Source organism: Elephas maximus, chromosome 17, assembly GCF_024166365.1.
Source record: "Elephas maximus indicus isolate mEleMax1 chromosome 17, mEleMax1 primary haplotype, whole genome shotgun sequence".
NCBI classification, from domain to species: domain Eukaryota; kingdom Metazoa; phylum Chordata; class Mammalia; order Proboscidea; family Elephantidae; genus Elephas; species Elephas maximus.
Genome location: NC_064835.1, coordinates 75953377 through 75969727, shown reverse-complemented (window position 1 = coordinate 75969727; position 16351 = coordinate 75953377).

The following is a 16351-nucleotide window of genomic DNA, read 5'->3' as shown; positions in this document are numbered from 1 at the left end:
CACTAATGGGTAAAGCAAACCTGATGGCTACAACAAATAATGGATTTAGCACGCTAATATCACTGCTGAGTTTGAATAGGATTAGATCTGGATTTTGAAGTGTTTGTTCTTTTAGTCTTACTGAGGATAAAATGCATTTGGTTTGGAAAAGAATATGTACCTGTGGAGGAGCTGCTAAAATTTGTGGGGTGTTTATGTTTCTTTTTTAGGCTCACCTACCCTCTCCCCAGCCCTTGTCTGAGCACTTATACGTTGATGGAAGGGTCCAGGCCGGCTTCCACATGATCCTGAGATTAAAGGCAGACCAGGAAGAGAAGCATCAACACCACATCCATTTTCCATCCCGTCAAATTAAAAAATGTATAACCCACTGAATCAGAATTTTGATAATTCATGTCAGAATAGGCAGAAGCTTTCCTTTGTTTTAAAGGGTGCTCTTTGAATGTTTTAAAATACTGAATCATTACGAATATTAGCTCATTGTTTACCAACTGCTCTTAAAATGAGTCACTTGGCACAACTTTGATGCCCAGTTAACTATGTGTGTACTTCAAATGAATAAAAGTGCCTTGTTTTTTATGAAGAATACTTTGTATTAAAAAATTAATATAGGCTCATGGTTTTAAACAAATGACAATGTAGAAGCAGAGAGGGTGAAAAGTAAGTTACTCATTTCTCCCCCTATCTTCATTCACCAGTATAACTTCCACCCTTTTCCTCATTACACTTTCCTCTAATTTAGGCTGGCTTCTTTCTTTCAGTTAAACTAATTTATTCAGTGTATACTGGATTATAGCTAATGTAAATATTCAATAAAAAAAAAGCCAGTATTTAGATTCTTATCTAAAGGACACTTAAATCTAAAACTTTGAGATAAGAGTGTAATTTGTTACAGGTTAGATTCCTCTGGAAGCTTAGTTCAGGTCCTCATTCCATCTGAAGGTGTTCATTGCAACAGCCTCTGAACCGGTATATATGCCATTCCCAGAGGGAGGTTTCCAAAATGAAAATCTGATCATACCATCCAGATTCCTTGAACTCACAGAAAAGACTTTCCCTGATCCATCCCCTGCCTTTTTTCTTTTAATAGTTTTTTTAATTGTACATTAGATGAAGGTTTACAGAGCAAATTAGTTTCTCATTAAACAATAACACATATTGTTTTGTGACATTGGTTACCAACCCCATGACATGTCAACACTCTAGCTTCCTCAACCTAGGGTTCCCCATTACCAGCTTTCCTGTCTCCTCCTGCCTTCTCGTCCTTGCCCCTGGGCTGGTGTGCCCATTTAGTCTCATTTTGTTTTATGGGCCTGTCTAATCTTTGGCTGAAGGGTGACCCTCAGGCGTGACTTCAGTACAGAGTTAAAAGGGTGTCCAGGGGCCATATTTTTGGAGCCCCTGCCTTTTTTTGACCTCATTTCTTGCCACTTGCCCTCACACACCTTATACTTCGCACATGCCCAACTACTTGAAGTTTTCAGCACACACAGTGCTCTTGGAAGCCTCTGTGCCCTTTTTCAAACTGTTCCAATGGCTGGAACTCTCTTTCTCTTGGCTGCCTGGAAACTCCTGGTCCCCTCCTCTCTGACAGCCCACCCCCTACTAAGGCTGAACAGTTGAGGGTGCTCTCCTTTGTGCTCCTACGCACCCTGCCCAGCCCTCTCGCATGAACCACTGTTTTCTTTGCCCGGGTTTAGACTGTCCTTCAGAGCAGATGCCATGTCTCAGTCATCTCTGTACCCAGTACCCAGCCATTCCTGACACATGCTTGCACTCAGTGGTTGTCTATGGCACAAAGGAATGAACAAATCTTGCCAACCATCTTCCCACAGTTTATAATTTGTCTGGCAACTTCTGAATCTCTAAGAGGAAGATATCTGGATACCTGGAGCTTTTTTTTTTTTAAACCAAAACCTAGAGTAGCACCCCCAGTGGATGGCTTTTGGCAGGTGAGTCGGCCAGCCAGGTAAACCTCGAGAGGATGTATCTGTATGGTATGATGTTATTCATTTAGAAATTATCCCACCTTAATTATCTTTCCCAGTGTCTTACCCTAAAGGGAACATGTGCATGGATTAAGGTAGCCTGTGTAGGGGCACTGTAGCAAAAGTCCTTCCTGGGGAGGTAAAGTTTTAACCCATTATCAACCACTGAAAAATCATGAATTCCTTTATCAAAAGCCACAAATCTATCTCCTAAAAGAACTACAAAAACAAGGTTGGTGAATTTGGGGTGGAGGAAGGGAAGCAGAAGAGAGAAGAGCTCTGAACAGGAGGCTAGCCTGAGGCGGGGTCAGGACCAGATGGGATGTTCACAAGAGTCCTGGGCGAAACCGCCAAGGGGGGTGCTGGACACAGGCCCTCACCTATTTCATCTTTGTGCCAACTGAATTCTACAAGAACGTGATGGTTTCCTTTCTGTGTGCTTTTAGGCATGGCCGCCTGTTAGTGTCTAGGCTACGTAAGGGTAGGGGCTGGGTCTGTCTCGTTCGCCACTCTACACCCAGTGCTTTGCACATGGTAGGTGCTTCTTAACGTGTGTTCAGAGCATGCATGGGATGGTAGTCTGAGACTAAGATGATAATGAATGCCCTGGTTCAGCCCATCATAGATAAGGGCTTTGAGATAACCTCAACACTGGGGATGCTCCTGGGATGACTAATAGGAGATCAGCATACAGGAACAGATAGGGAGTCATCTGGTAGAACCCTTTGAATGCCAGACTGGGACGTTTGTCCATAAAGAGATTCTGGAAAGTTTTTTGAGCAGGAAAGCAACATGACACGTATTTTAAGAAACTGGCAAATAACTTGCTTTTGTTCTGGACCATGATATATTCATATACTTTCAACCCATCTTGTCCTATCTCACAAACGTTATCTCATTGTTTTTGTCGAGTTTTCACTTTGAAGGCTTCTTCAAATTGCCTTTAGAACTTTACTTGAAGTCTGCTCTTCTTTTTCTTCCCTCACGAGGAGATAGTGGGTATAGTCTACCCGTTGCCATCGAGTCGATTCCAACTCATTGCCACCCTATAGGACAGAGTAGAGCTGCCCCACAGGGCTTCCAAGGGGCAGCTGGTGGATTCAAACTGCCGACTTTTTGGTTAGCAGCCAAGCTCTTAACCACTACTCCACCAGGGTTTCTGGGTATAGCCTAGGCATATGTGAATTCTATCTGACTGCTGCAGATTCTCTCTCCTGTGTCCTTTCCCTCATCTCTTACAGGCTCTTAGTTTAAAACAGAAAACCTATTCTTTAGGTTTTGGGCTAAATTGAAATAAATGTCTTAACCCATCATATAGAGATTTTGGTAGGCAGAAGTACAGAATAAAGAAGTATTCAAGGGAAATGTTTACAAGGTAAATAAATTCTTTTTGAGGACTTTAAACCACAACCACAAGCCTTTCACTGACATGTAAACAGAGCCTAAGATTGTCATTAGTGTAGAGTATGCAAGAGAGAATTCCGGAACTGAGTGAAAAGTTGGATAGGATGACCTTTCAGGTTCTTTTAACTAGAGCATTCCATGATACAGATGCTTATTCTCCCGCCCCAGAACCCTCGCTCAGGTCACTCTTGGCATTCATTCATGTTGGGGCCCACGCTGAAGCCAAGATTTGTTAACCTGGTTGGAGTTTACCTTTCAGAAATGGGCTGTGTTTATAATATCTTATAATTCATGTTTTTCACCAATTCAGGTGACCTGACTCCCAATCAGTACTGATTATGATATTTTTAAAAATTTGCTTAGATATAATGACCTCATGCAAAAAGCAGAGTCTTCATTTTCTCCCTGAAAGTGATCACTATCTATATCTTGATCTACCATTTACTTGCCATCTAAACATAGGCAAACTATTTTATGTACTTTGAGTTTCAGTAATTTCTCTATAAATTGGAAATGATCTATCCTGGACAGCCCATCACTCACAGTTGTTTTGAGATTCAAATGAGACACCATGTGGATGGTTAAAAATAACAAACTCTAAGCGCATAAAGAATGGAATGAGGTTTAGTGTCAGAGTTTATTTTCTCTCCTCGCTCACAAAATCTGGCTGTTTTCTCTTCTAAAACTGCCATTATATATCCCTAGCTGTCCGTCGGTAAAATTAAAAGCATACAGATTTCAAAGTGAAATTAATAAATTCGTGGTTAGAAGATTCTAATATGTCTTTCAGAAGTTGATCATGCATTCCAAACATTGAAAATGCTACTGGATAGCTGAATAACCAAACTAACTACTTAATATTTGATTTTAAATGACCCCTGCACCTAACAAATTGAGAATGTGTATTATTTTCCATTATACACTGCATTTTATAGGTCACAAAGGCAGGATCAACAAATTTCAAAGAATACCGTATAGACCCAGTCCTCTTACTGCAGCACAATTAAATTGTTGTTGTTTGGTGCCATCAAGTCGGTTCTGACTCAAAGAAAACCTATGTATGACAGAAAGAAACACTGCCTGGTCCTGAGCCGTCCTAACAATTGTTGTTATGCTTGAGTCTGTTGTTGCAGCCACTGTGTCGATCCATCTCTTTGAGAGCCTTCCTCTTTTTCCCTGATCCTCTACCAAGCATGATGTCTTTCTCCAGGCACTGATCCCTCCTAACAAGTCCAAAGTATGTGAGATGTAGTCTCGCCATCCTTGCTTCTAAGGAGCATTCTGGCTGTACTTCTTCCAAGACAGATTTGTTCATTCTTTGGGCAGTCCATTGTATATTCAATATTCTTTGCCAACACCACAATCCAAAGGCATCAATTCTGCCTTGGTTTTCCTTATTCATCATCCAGCTTTTGCATGCATATGAGGCAATTAAATTAGATCAACAGTAATAGTTTTTAAACAATCATTTCTTTGAAACTCTAAAATTGTATTCCTAAAAGCTAATGGATTTAAAAAAAAATTTTTTTGTGCTTTAAGTGAAAGTTTACAAATTAAGTCAGTCTCTCATATAAAAATGTATACACACCTTCTATATACTCCTAATTGCTCTCCTGCTAATGAGACAGCACACTCCTTCCCTCGCCTCTATTTTCATGTCCATTCAGCCAGCTTCTGACCCCCTCTGCTCTCTCATCTCCCCTCCAGAGAGGAGATGCCAACATAGTCTTACGTGTCTACTTGATCCAAGAAGCTCATTCTTCACCAGTATCATTTTTTATCCCGCAGTCCAGTCCAATCCCTGTCTGAAGAGCTGGCTTTGGGAATGGCTCCTGTCCTGGGCTGACAGAAGGTATGAGGCCCATAACCTCTGGGGTCCTTCTAGTCTCAGTCAGACCATTAAGTCTGGTTTCTTTATGAGAATTTGGGGTCTGCATCCCACCGCTCTCCTGCTCCCTCAGGGGTTCTCTGTTGTGTTCCCTGTCAGGGCAGTCATTGGTTGTAGCCGGGCACCATCTAGCTCTTCTGGTCTCAGGCCAATGCAGTCTCTGGATTATGGGGCCCTTTCTGTCTCTTGGGCTCAAAATTACCTTGTGTCTTTGGTGTTTCAAGCTAAGAGATTTTTAAAAAATCACATTGGGAATGACAACATCCAGGGCCTAGAAGTGAATTACGTTGAAAGTGGTATATGTCAAAACTTGTGGAATGGATCTAAAGTGGTATTTGAATCAAATTTATAGCTTTAAAGAAATTCTTTACCAAAATAATTTGAAAATAAGTAAGTTCAACATTCACCTCAAACTAGAATTAAAAAACTGTAAACTTAAAAATGGTAGTAAGAAACAAATAACATAGCAATGAATAACTTTATACTAACAATTTGAAAACTAATATTAAATGTAGCCAATGTTTTAGAAAAAAATTACTGAAAAACAAACAGAAAGCCTTTTACAACCAACTAACCATTGAATTAACTGACAATTAAAAGTTATCTTCTCTCTCCAACTCTGTACCCATCGAAACAAACAAAAAACACCAGGAGCAGACACTTCCTTTCGATAAGAATAGTTTCAGAGAATATAAAAAGAGATACTGACTTTATGAGTTAGTGTAATCTTTTTTTTCTTAAATAATTTTTGTTGTGCTTTAAGTGAAAGTTTACAAATCAAGTCAGTCTCTCACACAAAAACCCATATACACCTTGCTACACACTCCCAATTACTCTCCCCCTAATGAGACAGCCTGCTCTCTCCCTCCACTCTCTCTTTTCGTGTCCTTTTCATCAGCTTCGAACCCCCTCCACCCTCTCATCTCCACTCCAGGCAGGAGATGCCAACATAGTCTCAAGTGTCCACCTGATCCAAGAAGCTCACTCCTCACCAGCATCCCTCTCCAACCCATTGTCCAGTCCAATCCATGTCTGAAGAGTTGGCTTTCGGAATGGTTCCTGTCCTGGCCCAGCAGAAGGTCTGGGGGCCATGACCACCGGGGTCCTTCCGGTCTCAGTCAGACCATTAAGTCTGGTCTTATGAGAATTTGGGGTCTGCATCCCACTGTTCTCCTGCTCTCTCAGGGGTTCTCTGTTGTGTTCCCTGTCAGGGCAGTCACTGGTTGTAGCCGGGCACCATCTAGCTCTTCTGGTCTCAGGATTATGTAGTCTCTGGTTCATGTGGCCCTTTCTGTCTCTTGGGCTCGTAATTGCCTTGTGTCCTTGGTGTTCTTCCTTTTCCTTTGATCCAGGTGGGTTGAGATCAGTGATGCATCTTAGATGGCTGCTTGCTAGCATTTAAGACCCCAGACTCCACCCTTCAAAGTGGGATGCAGAATGTTTTGTTAATAGACTTTATTATGCCAATTGGCTTAGATGTCCCCTGAAACCATGGTCCCAGACCCCTGCCCCTGCTATGCCAGCCTTCAAAGCAATCAGTTTATTCAGGAAACTGCTTTGCTTTTGGTTTAGTCCAATTGTGCTGACCTCCCCTGTATGTGTGCTGTCTTTCCCTTCACCTAAAGTAGTTCTTGTCTACTATCTAATTAGTGAATACTCCTCTCCCACCCTCCCTCCCCGCCTCGTAACCACAAAAGAATGTTTTCACAGTTTAAACTATTTTTAAGTTCTTGTAATAGTGGTCTTATACAATATTTGTCCTTTTGCAACTGACTAATTTCACTCAGCATAATGCCTTCCAGGTTCCTCCACGTTATGAAATGTTTCACAGATTCCTCACTGTTCTTTATTGATCCGTAGTATTCCATTGTGTGAATATACTGTAATTTATTTATCCATTCATCCATTGATGGACACCTTGGTTGCTTCCATGTTTTTGCTATTGTAAACAGTGAGTTAGTGTAATCTTGATACCAAAATCAGACTAGGACAGCAAAAGAAAAGAAAATTGTAGACCAGTCTCACCTAAGAACCTAGATGTAAAAATCCTTTAAAATAGCATATCAAATTCAGTAAATTCAAGTGACGTCCTTCCTCCAGCAATGGAAAGCTGGTTCAAAATCAGGAAGGAGGTTTAGCATAATACATGACACACGTAGGTATGGAGAAAAAGTATGTAATCAAGGATTGGTGAAGATATGAAGCAAAAGGAATGCTCATAGCATTGAGGCTGTGAATTAGTACCCCTGGTGAGGGTAATTTAGAAAAATATAATATAATAAAGTTGAAGATACACAGACCCTTTAACCCAACAACTCCACTTCTAGCTATATACTCTATTGGCAATGTGGCCTTTGGACCATCGGCTTCACTGGGGAGCTTGTTAGAATGCAGGATCTAAGACCATATCCCAGGTCTGCCGAATCTGTGTTTTAACAAGATCCCCCAGGAACTTGCGAGCCCTGGTCCTGGAGGACACAAGCCCTGGTGCATATGAGGACATGTTGTATGCATGTGTGTTTATTGCAGCATTATGTCTAATAAAAAAATGAAAACAACCCAAATACCAGCATCAGGAAAGCAGGTAAATTTTGGTACTATCATACAATAACATATTATCAAAAATTAAAAAGAGTCATATATCAACATGGATTAAACTCCAAAGCATAATGTTAAATGAAAAACAGCAAATTGCAGACTGAAAGGTAGAGTACAACACACTTTATTTGAAGATTAAAAACAAAACAATACGTTGTTTCATTTGGGAATCCATACCTACGTAGCCATAGGCATGTGAGGATACACACCACATTCAAGGCCTGGGTTATCTCTGGAGAGGAGGGGAATTAAGCAGAGAAAGAATTTTGAAAAACAAAGATAGCTATGATGTTTTGTTGCTTTAAAAATTTCAGAATCAAACATAGCAGTATGTTAAGATACGATAAATTTGGGAGATGGGCAGACATTTATTTACTATGTTATTCCCTATATTTTTCTATATGTTTGAAAGAGTTCACAAGGAAAAAAGAATATGAAAAGACAGACAGAACTGTGTCTTCCTTGTCACGGCTTCTCCACTCTTCTCCAATTTGCTGTTTAATGGTCTTTCTCCTACATCTCTGGGTTCCTAGTATGCTCCCCTCTATCAAATTCTCTCCTGTGGAAAGTATCTGAACTCATTCACGAAACCTCTAAATGATAAAATGTAATGCCCCTGATAGGGCTATCTTTAAGCTATTAACAGCCTAGATGGAATTAAACCAAAAAGGTGAATGCCTGGCAGATTGTAGACTGGTCACTCAACTCCATGCCAACCCTCCTGGCCCTTGCCATAGTGCAGAACCTGGAAAGCTCACACTACGTTTCTCAGACCTTTACACGTGAGCTTTGTTACATAGGCTAGCTTCCGCCAACGTGCTGCCTTGCCAGAGCAGACCGTGGAAGCAAGGAGCAGGCGGTTTTGCTGCTGCTTCTGTGTTTCTGCCAGCAAAAAGATGACGGGGGGGCGGGGTTTTCCTTGGCAGTAGCGGCCTTAGTTTAGCCCTTAGCTTCACTGATGCATAGAGCCAGTGTGCAGGCATCTGATTTGCTGTGTGGACTGCAGCTGGGGCAGTGTGGTTCAGTAGTTGAAGTTTTTTTTTTTTTAAGTAGTGACCAAAAAAAAAAATCCGTTTATGGAAGTACATAATATACATGTAGAAAAGTACACTTATTACAAGTATATAATGATATATTTTCAGGAGCTGAGCACACCTACGTTCTAGCACCCAGAACAAGAAACAACATTTCCAGCACCCCAGAAGTCCCTCTCGTGCCCCCTTCCAGTCAAGGGTAACTCCCCATGAGGGTAACACTGTCCTGACTTGTAATATCATAGATTAATTTTGGCTGGTTTTGTACATTATTTGAGTGAAACCATCTAATATGTATTCCTTATGTCTGGCTCTTTTGCTCAACATTATTTGTAAGATTCATCCATGTCGTTGCTTATCGTTATAGATTGTTTATTGTTATTGCGAGAGCTGCATGACAACCAGACCACGAACCAGCTGCTGTGGAGTCCAGACTCCCGTGTGTCAGAGCAGAACTTCACCCCACAAAGTCTTCAGTGGCTGACTTTTTGGAAGTAGATCACTAGGCCTTTCTTCCATGGTGCTTCTGGGTAGTCTCGAACTTCCAAACTTTCCGTTAGCAGCCTAGCACATTAAATATTTGCACCACCCCAGGACTCCATGATACCATAGGTTATTTACCTCTCCCACTGCTCATGGGGAAACCCTGGTGGTGTAGTGGTTAAATACTAGAGCTGCTAACCAAGAGGTCAGCAGTTCGAATCTGCCAGGCGCTCCTTGGAAACTCTATGGGGCAGTTCTACTCTGTCCTATGGCGTCGCTATGAGTCGGAGTCGACTGAACAGCAGTGGGTTTTACTGCTCTGGGAATCTGAGTAGATCTATTTTGGGCTTTTACACATAGTGCTGCTAAGAACATTTTAGCGGATGGCTTTTGGTGAGTACAGGTATGATATTGCTGGATGGTCGTGCATGCATGGTAGATACGAGGGCAGTGACTTCTTGATTCTCCATTTCCAGATGGTTACAGACATGGCAGTTCCAGTGGCCCACTTCCATGGAGTTGTTCCAGAAGTCATTCCTAAAAACTCAGCCTAAAGCCTGCTTCTCCAAAACTTGTAAAGGTGCTCTAAGCACCTAAGGGACTTTAGTAAATCTGTTTCTCCTGGTTTTTGTTATATGCAACTGATCACAAACCATTAAAAAAGATATTTGCCATTTTTTCCAGTGTGGCCACCTTCAGTTTGCTAGTTGAAGTGCCCATCATTATAGTCTCATGGGTTCCTGTTCTAGATTGTCATTCTAGGTGGACGCATTTTTCTGCTAAGCTCCTCTTTTCTCCAAAGCTGCCTGCTGGTTTTATGTCTGTTTCAATCTATCCTATTTTGTTTCAAGGCCTTTTACCAATATGGCAGCATGCTACATTTTCAAAGCAGCACAACTCAAGTAACAAATCCAATCTGCTTTTAAACAGTGGATTTTTTTTTTTTTAGCCTTACCAAAAAATGGTGTTTAAGTGAATTCTGGTGGTTATTCCTTTCTCTTTATAGAGGAAGCTCAAGCCTTGGCAAGCAGTCTGGCAATCATTTAATTGTAAGTGTCTGACTAACATAAAATACTTCTTGGATGGATAATCATGCAAGTACGAACATTACTTGGCCTAAAGTTTTTTTTTTAATAAATAATATTGAAGTTTCATTTTTCTAGACCTTATGACCACAAGCTTGAAAAAATGATAACTATCCACCTGAATATAAAAATGATAGCTTGACATATGCTTACTAAATTGAGAATTTGTTTTTAAATCTCAGTACCATTCTGCACTAATATGAATGGTAAATATCAAAATATGTGTATGAGTATACTTTTATATATATACATGCATTTTACAGTACCTAATGGTTAATGGTTATTCACTAAAAAGTAACTCTAGAGCCCAGACAAGGAGAAGAGCAGTATGCTTCACCATGTAGAGAAAACAATGGTCTAGATGTGCCAGGTTCTCCCCTCAAGGAGCTTCTAGTCAAGAGCAAAACAGAACATGCCCACAAATAGCTGCAGTGCAAGAAAGAATAAGAAAAAATCCATGTGGCTTGGTTTGGAGGTTTAGAGTCATAGTTTAATGGCCTGACATCCACTTAATTGGCCTAATATTGTGTTTGGCGCTTCTGTTCTACCACCTACATCGTTGTGTAGTGCCTGGGGTCTTAAAACCTTGTAAGTGGCCATCCAAGGTACAATTTGTCTCTATTCACCTGGAGTAACAGAGGAGAGTCAGGAATAGGAGGAGGAAATGGAATGTGTGGATAACTGTCTCCCTGAACTACTGCCTCCCTTGCCCAGAGACCAGAAGAACTTGATGGCACCCGACTACCATTACTGAATGTTTTGATCAAGGATTTTATGGAAGAATCCTGATCAAAAAGGGGAAAATGCAGAACAGAATTTCATATTCTCATGGAATTCAGACTTTCTGGAGCCATGGAGGCTGGATGAATCCCCTAAACTATTACCCTGAGATAATCTTTAAAATTTAAACCAAAAATATCCCCTTAAGTCTTCTTAAAACCAAAACAATAAAAAAAATAGCCTTAACTAGTAAAGAACATCTGCCTTGAGCATTGTGCTCTTTTAAGCGCTATCTATATCAGATCAAATTGATAATAACAACTCAAAAGATTAGACAGGAACCTTAGGGGGCAGTGAATTTATGTTAATAGGGGAGGAACAATTTGGAAAAGGAGGGTGAGAATGGTTGCACAACTTGATGAATATAATCAGTGTCACTAAATGGTACTCGCAGAAATTGTTGAATTGTGTATGTTCTGCTGTGTATATTCTCAACCACAACAATAAAAATAAAATAATAAAAAAGAAAGAAAAAATCCATGGGGGTTATACAGACAAGGTAATATTAAGGTGTAGGACATGACAGAAAACTTCCAGCTGGAGTTCTTTGTGGAGGAAACATTAAAGGACATACAGATGAAGGATAGAAGGCTTCCAAGACGAAAATTTGAAAAGTAAATATTGAAGATAATTTCCATTACAAAAGAGTCCTAGTTATTTGATACTTAAATAGACATTATGTCATTGTTGTATCAACTGAACGTTGACTTGTGACAGTCATAGGATTATAGATGTCATCTAGTTCAACCCCTGGTGTTACAGATGAAATGACAGAGATAAGGGATGAATCTGAGGTCACATTGTGGCAGATCCAGGACTTGGATTAAATCTGCAGACTCTCAGCCCAACCCTATTTCCTCCACATGCACTATTCTCTGTGACTTGGACCAATTTTACTTTTTAATAATGGAATATTTTGAAAAGAATTTGTTATTCATAATCCCAAATTATCTAGAAAGTGAGTTAAATATACAGATATCAGTTCATAGTTCTCACAATGACATCCGTCATAACTTGTCAAGTTCTTAACTTCTGCAACCTTAATTGCAAGTAACGTCCAATGCTAAGTTATATACTGATGTGTGACCTAAGCACCCCCCCACCCCCCACTAATACAAGGTTTGAAAATCAAATTCTCCTGCGAGAAGCTACGTATTCATTCAGGCATCTCATAATCATATTATCTGTTCAATTCTGGATGTCCAAGACGGAGTACAAGATTATCGAATTCCTTTCAGCTCCAAACTTCTATGAGTTATCTTACATGTTGTCACTCCCTTTTTTATTATTAGTCATGCTCTTTGGAAAACAGCATGCTTTGGGGAACTGTATCAGGTAGGGCCCTGACAGGAAATACAGACACTCAACTGGCATTTTAAAAAAAAAGACTTCTGAATGAAGGAGCTATTTTTAAAAGAATAGGGAGCATTGAGGGAACCAACAGAGAATGTTGAGGCACTTAAGGGTTAGTGACAGAAGGAAACTGTTACCACCCTTAAGCTGAGGCGTTACCAGAGCCTGCCTGGTTGATAGAGAGTTGTAGAAAGGGGCTGCCTGACAAGATCTATAGTCACAGAAGTGTACGGCCACTGCAGAACCAAAGTCAAGCAGTAAACCTTCTCTCTAGAGCCCTGGTGGCGCAACGATTAAGAGCTTGGCTGCTAACCAAAAGGTTGGCAGTTCGAATCCACCAGCCATTTCTTGGAAACCCTCCTATAGGGTCTTTATGAGTCAGAATCAATCGACTTGACGGCAACAGGTGTGATTGTTGATGTTTCTGTCCTCCCATCCTCCCATCTCTGGCCTGTGCCTCTCTGCAGGTGAATGGAACTGACAGAAAAATGAAAAGGGAGCCCAGATCATTCAGTCCATAGAAGTCATCCTTCCAGGTTGAGAAAAATCCTGGGGGTGCATGGATAACATTTAGCATAGGAAATCAGCCTAGGGCTCAAAATAAGAGACTAGTGGATTCCAGGAGTGTCACAGATGTGTTGATTTTTAAAAAGCCCATTCGCCTTTGTAGTTTCATGTAGCATAAATTCCATTTACTTCCATCAAAAATCTAGTGTGTAGAACAGCTGGTATCACATAAATACTATTGCACAAGAGGGGTCTGGATTAACTGGTGATCTCATGTATAATCTGTAGCTAGTCATGTTCTCTGGGAATGATTTACAAAAAAAAAAAAAAAAATTTTTTTTTTTTCTAGGCTACATTCAAGCAGTCTATGTTCTCTGATGCATTTTCTCCATGACATTATTATTTAGTTTTTCCACCAACCTATTTACTGTACTATGAGCTCTCTGGGGCATGGACTTTTTCTTCTTTTCTGAAAGTCCAGCAACTAGAACAGAGAGCCAACTGATAAGTATGCATCGGACTATAAGTTATATAACATTTAACTAAAATATGCCCAATATTACCAGAGATATCATCGATAATATAAATACATCAGATTTTTTGAATTTCCATTACATTTTGCTCCCAATATTTCTGGTGTCATATTTTATAAATAAATATATTCATTTATAATTTATCAATGGACAAATAAAAATCACTCAAGTATTATCTTCATACAGGATTTTTTATTTTTGCTATTATGTGAAAGGTATGATATCAGTTAAGTAAACATTTTGACCAATATAAATATTAGGGGATTAAATATTGAAATAAAGCATGGTAAATAACGATAAACCAAAGGTCCTAGACATGTAAGAAACAGAAATACATAAAGCTTAATAAAGAGGAAGTCAAATTGTTATTACTCATAAATGATACAATTATGTATGTAGAAAGTATAAAACCAAACCCATTGCCATCGAGTTGATTCTGACTCATAGCGACCCAAAAGGACAGAGTAGAACTCCCCATAGAGTTTCCAAGGAGCGCCTGGTGGATTTGAACTGCTGACCTTTTGGTTAGCAGCCATAGCTCTTAACCACTATGCTACCAAGGTTTCCAGAAAGTATAAAAGAATGCACAAATAAATTATTTGAATTAATATGGGAATTTAGCAAGTTTGTTGGACACAGAATCAATATTAAAATATCAATTGTATTTTACATACCAGAAATAATCACTTAGAAAATAGTATTTAAAAGGATGATAGTATATATAAAATCATGAAATTATAAATTAAATAAGAATAAATCTAATAAAAAATGTATGAGAACTTTTTGGAGAAATTATAAAATGTTATAAATAATAAATTATATATACATCATGTTCATGAATTGAAAGTGTTATAAATAGTCTCAAACTCACATCAAATTCATCTATGGATTCAATGTAATGAAATTGGATTTTTTTTTTTTTGGTGTGAAGCTTGACAATATGATTCCAAAATTTATACTGAAGTGTGAAAGTCTAAGAAAAGCCAAGATTCTTAAAGTAGAAAAAAAAAAAAAATGAGGGACTTCCCTTGCTAGATCAAAACTGAAAGCTGTAGTAATTGAGACTACGTTGCACTGAGTCAGGCAAACACAAACAGATGAATGGGATACATTAGATAGCCCACTAACCGACTTATTCATATGTATACATTTAACATATGACAAAGGGAGAAAGCAGAGCAGTAAGGAAATAATCAGTGAACAAACTTTTAATGAATTGTGCTTAACGATCGGAGAGTCATAATGAAAAAAAATTTTAATTGAATCTTTACCTCATGCTGTTCATAAAAATCAATTCCAACTAAATTGAAGACTTAAATATATAAAGCAAAACTGAAGCTTTTTAGAAGATTACTAACTTCATGACCTTGGGTAGGGAAATATTTTTTAAGTAAGATCTCCCCAGAAAGCACCATTTATAAAAGAAAAGGCTAATACTTTTGACTATATTAAAATTAATATTCTGTTTCTAAAATTATGTTTGCTGAAAGATAACAAAGAGAATAAAAAGACTTTATTTTTTAGAGAGAATGGAGAGGATATCTGCAATACATGTAATTAACAAAGGATTAGTATACTGAATACATAAAGAGCTGTCAAGAAACAATACGAAAAAGACAAATAACATTATAGAAAAATGGGGAAAGGACTTTGTAAGGAATTTCACAATAGATGGAATCCAAATGTACAATAACTGAAACACCCATTGCCGTCGAGTTGATTCCAACTCATAGCAACCCTACAGGACAGAGTACAACTGCCCCACGGGGTTTCCAAGGAGAGGTTGGTGGATTGTAACTGCTGACCTTTTGATAGCAGCCGTAGCTCAACCACTGTGCCACCAGGGCTCCAAATGGACAATAAGCATATGAAAAGGTGTACAATATCGTTAGTATTCATGAAAATGCAAATTAAAACCCCAATGATAAATCATTACACACCCAACAGATTAGCAAAATTTTAAAAAACTGATAATACTGTTATTGATTGAATTATATTCCCCCAAAATACGTGTCGAAGTCCTAACCTATAAATATGACCCTATATGGAAATAGGGATTTTCTTTTGTTATGTTAAGGTCATACCAGAACACTGTGGGCCCTAAAACTAATCACTTCTAAGTGGTACCTTATAAAAAGAGCAGAATAGACATAGAGACACACACAGGGAGAAGAAAGATGCCAAGTGAGGACCTGTCCAAAGTAAAGGATCGCCAGCAGACACCAGAAACCAGGAAAGAGGCCTGCAGAAGGATCTGACACAGCCAAGTCCCTCATTTGGACTTTTAGCCTCCAGAACTGTGAGAAAATAAATTGCTGTTCTTTAAAGCCACCCACCCTGTGGTATTTTGTTATGGCAGACCTAGGAAACTAAGATAAAACCAAGTGCTGACGAGGATGTAAAGGGATGAATTCTAATACTCTGGTTTGTGGGAGGGTAAATTGAGTCAACCTCTTTGGAAAACCATTTAGCAATGGTTAATAAAGTTGAATGTAGGTATAACATGAATGATACAGCAGGGGTTCTTAAAAAGCGAGGTCTCCATACTTCTGGGCAGCTCTAAGACCTTTTTAAGAGGTCTGCAAGGTGAAAACTATTTTCTTAACTATATTAAGATGATGTTTGCCTTTTTCTCCATGCAGACATTTGCATTGATTTGGTGCAAACGCAGTGGTGGAGAAAATGGTACTTAGCATGA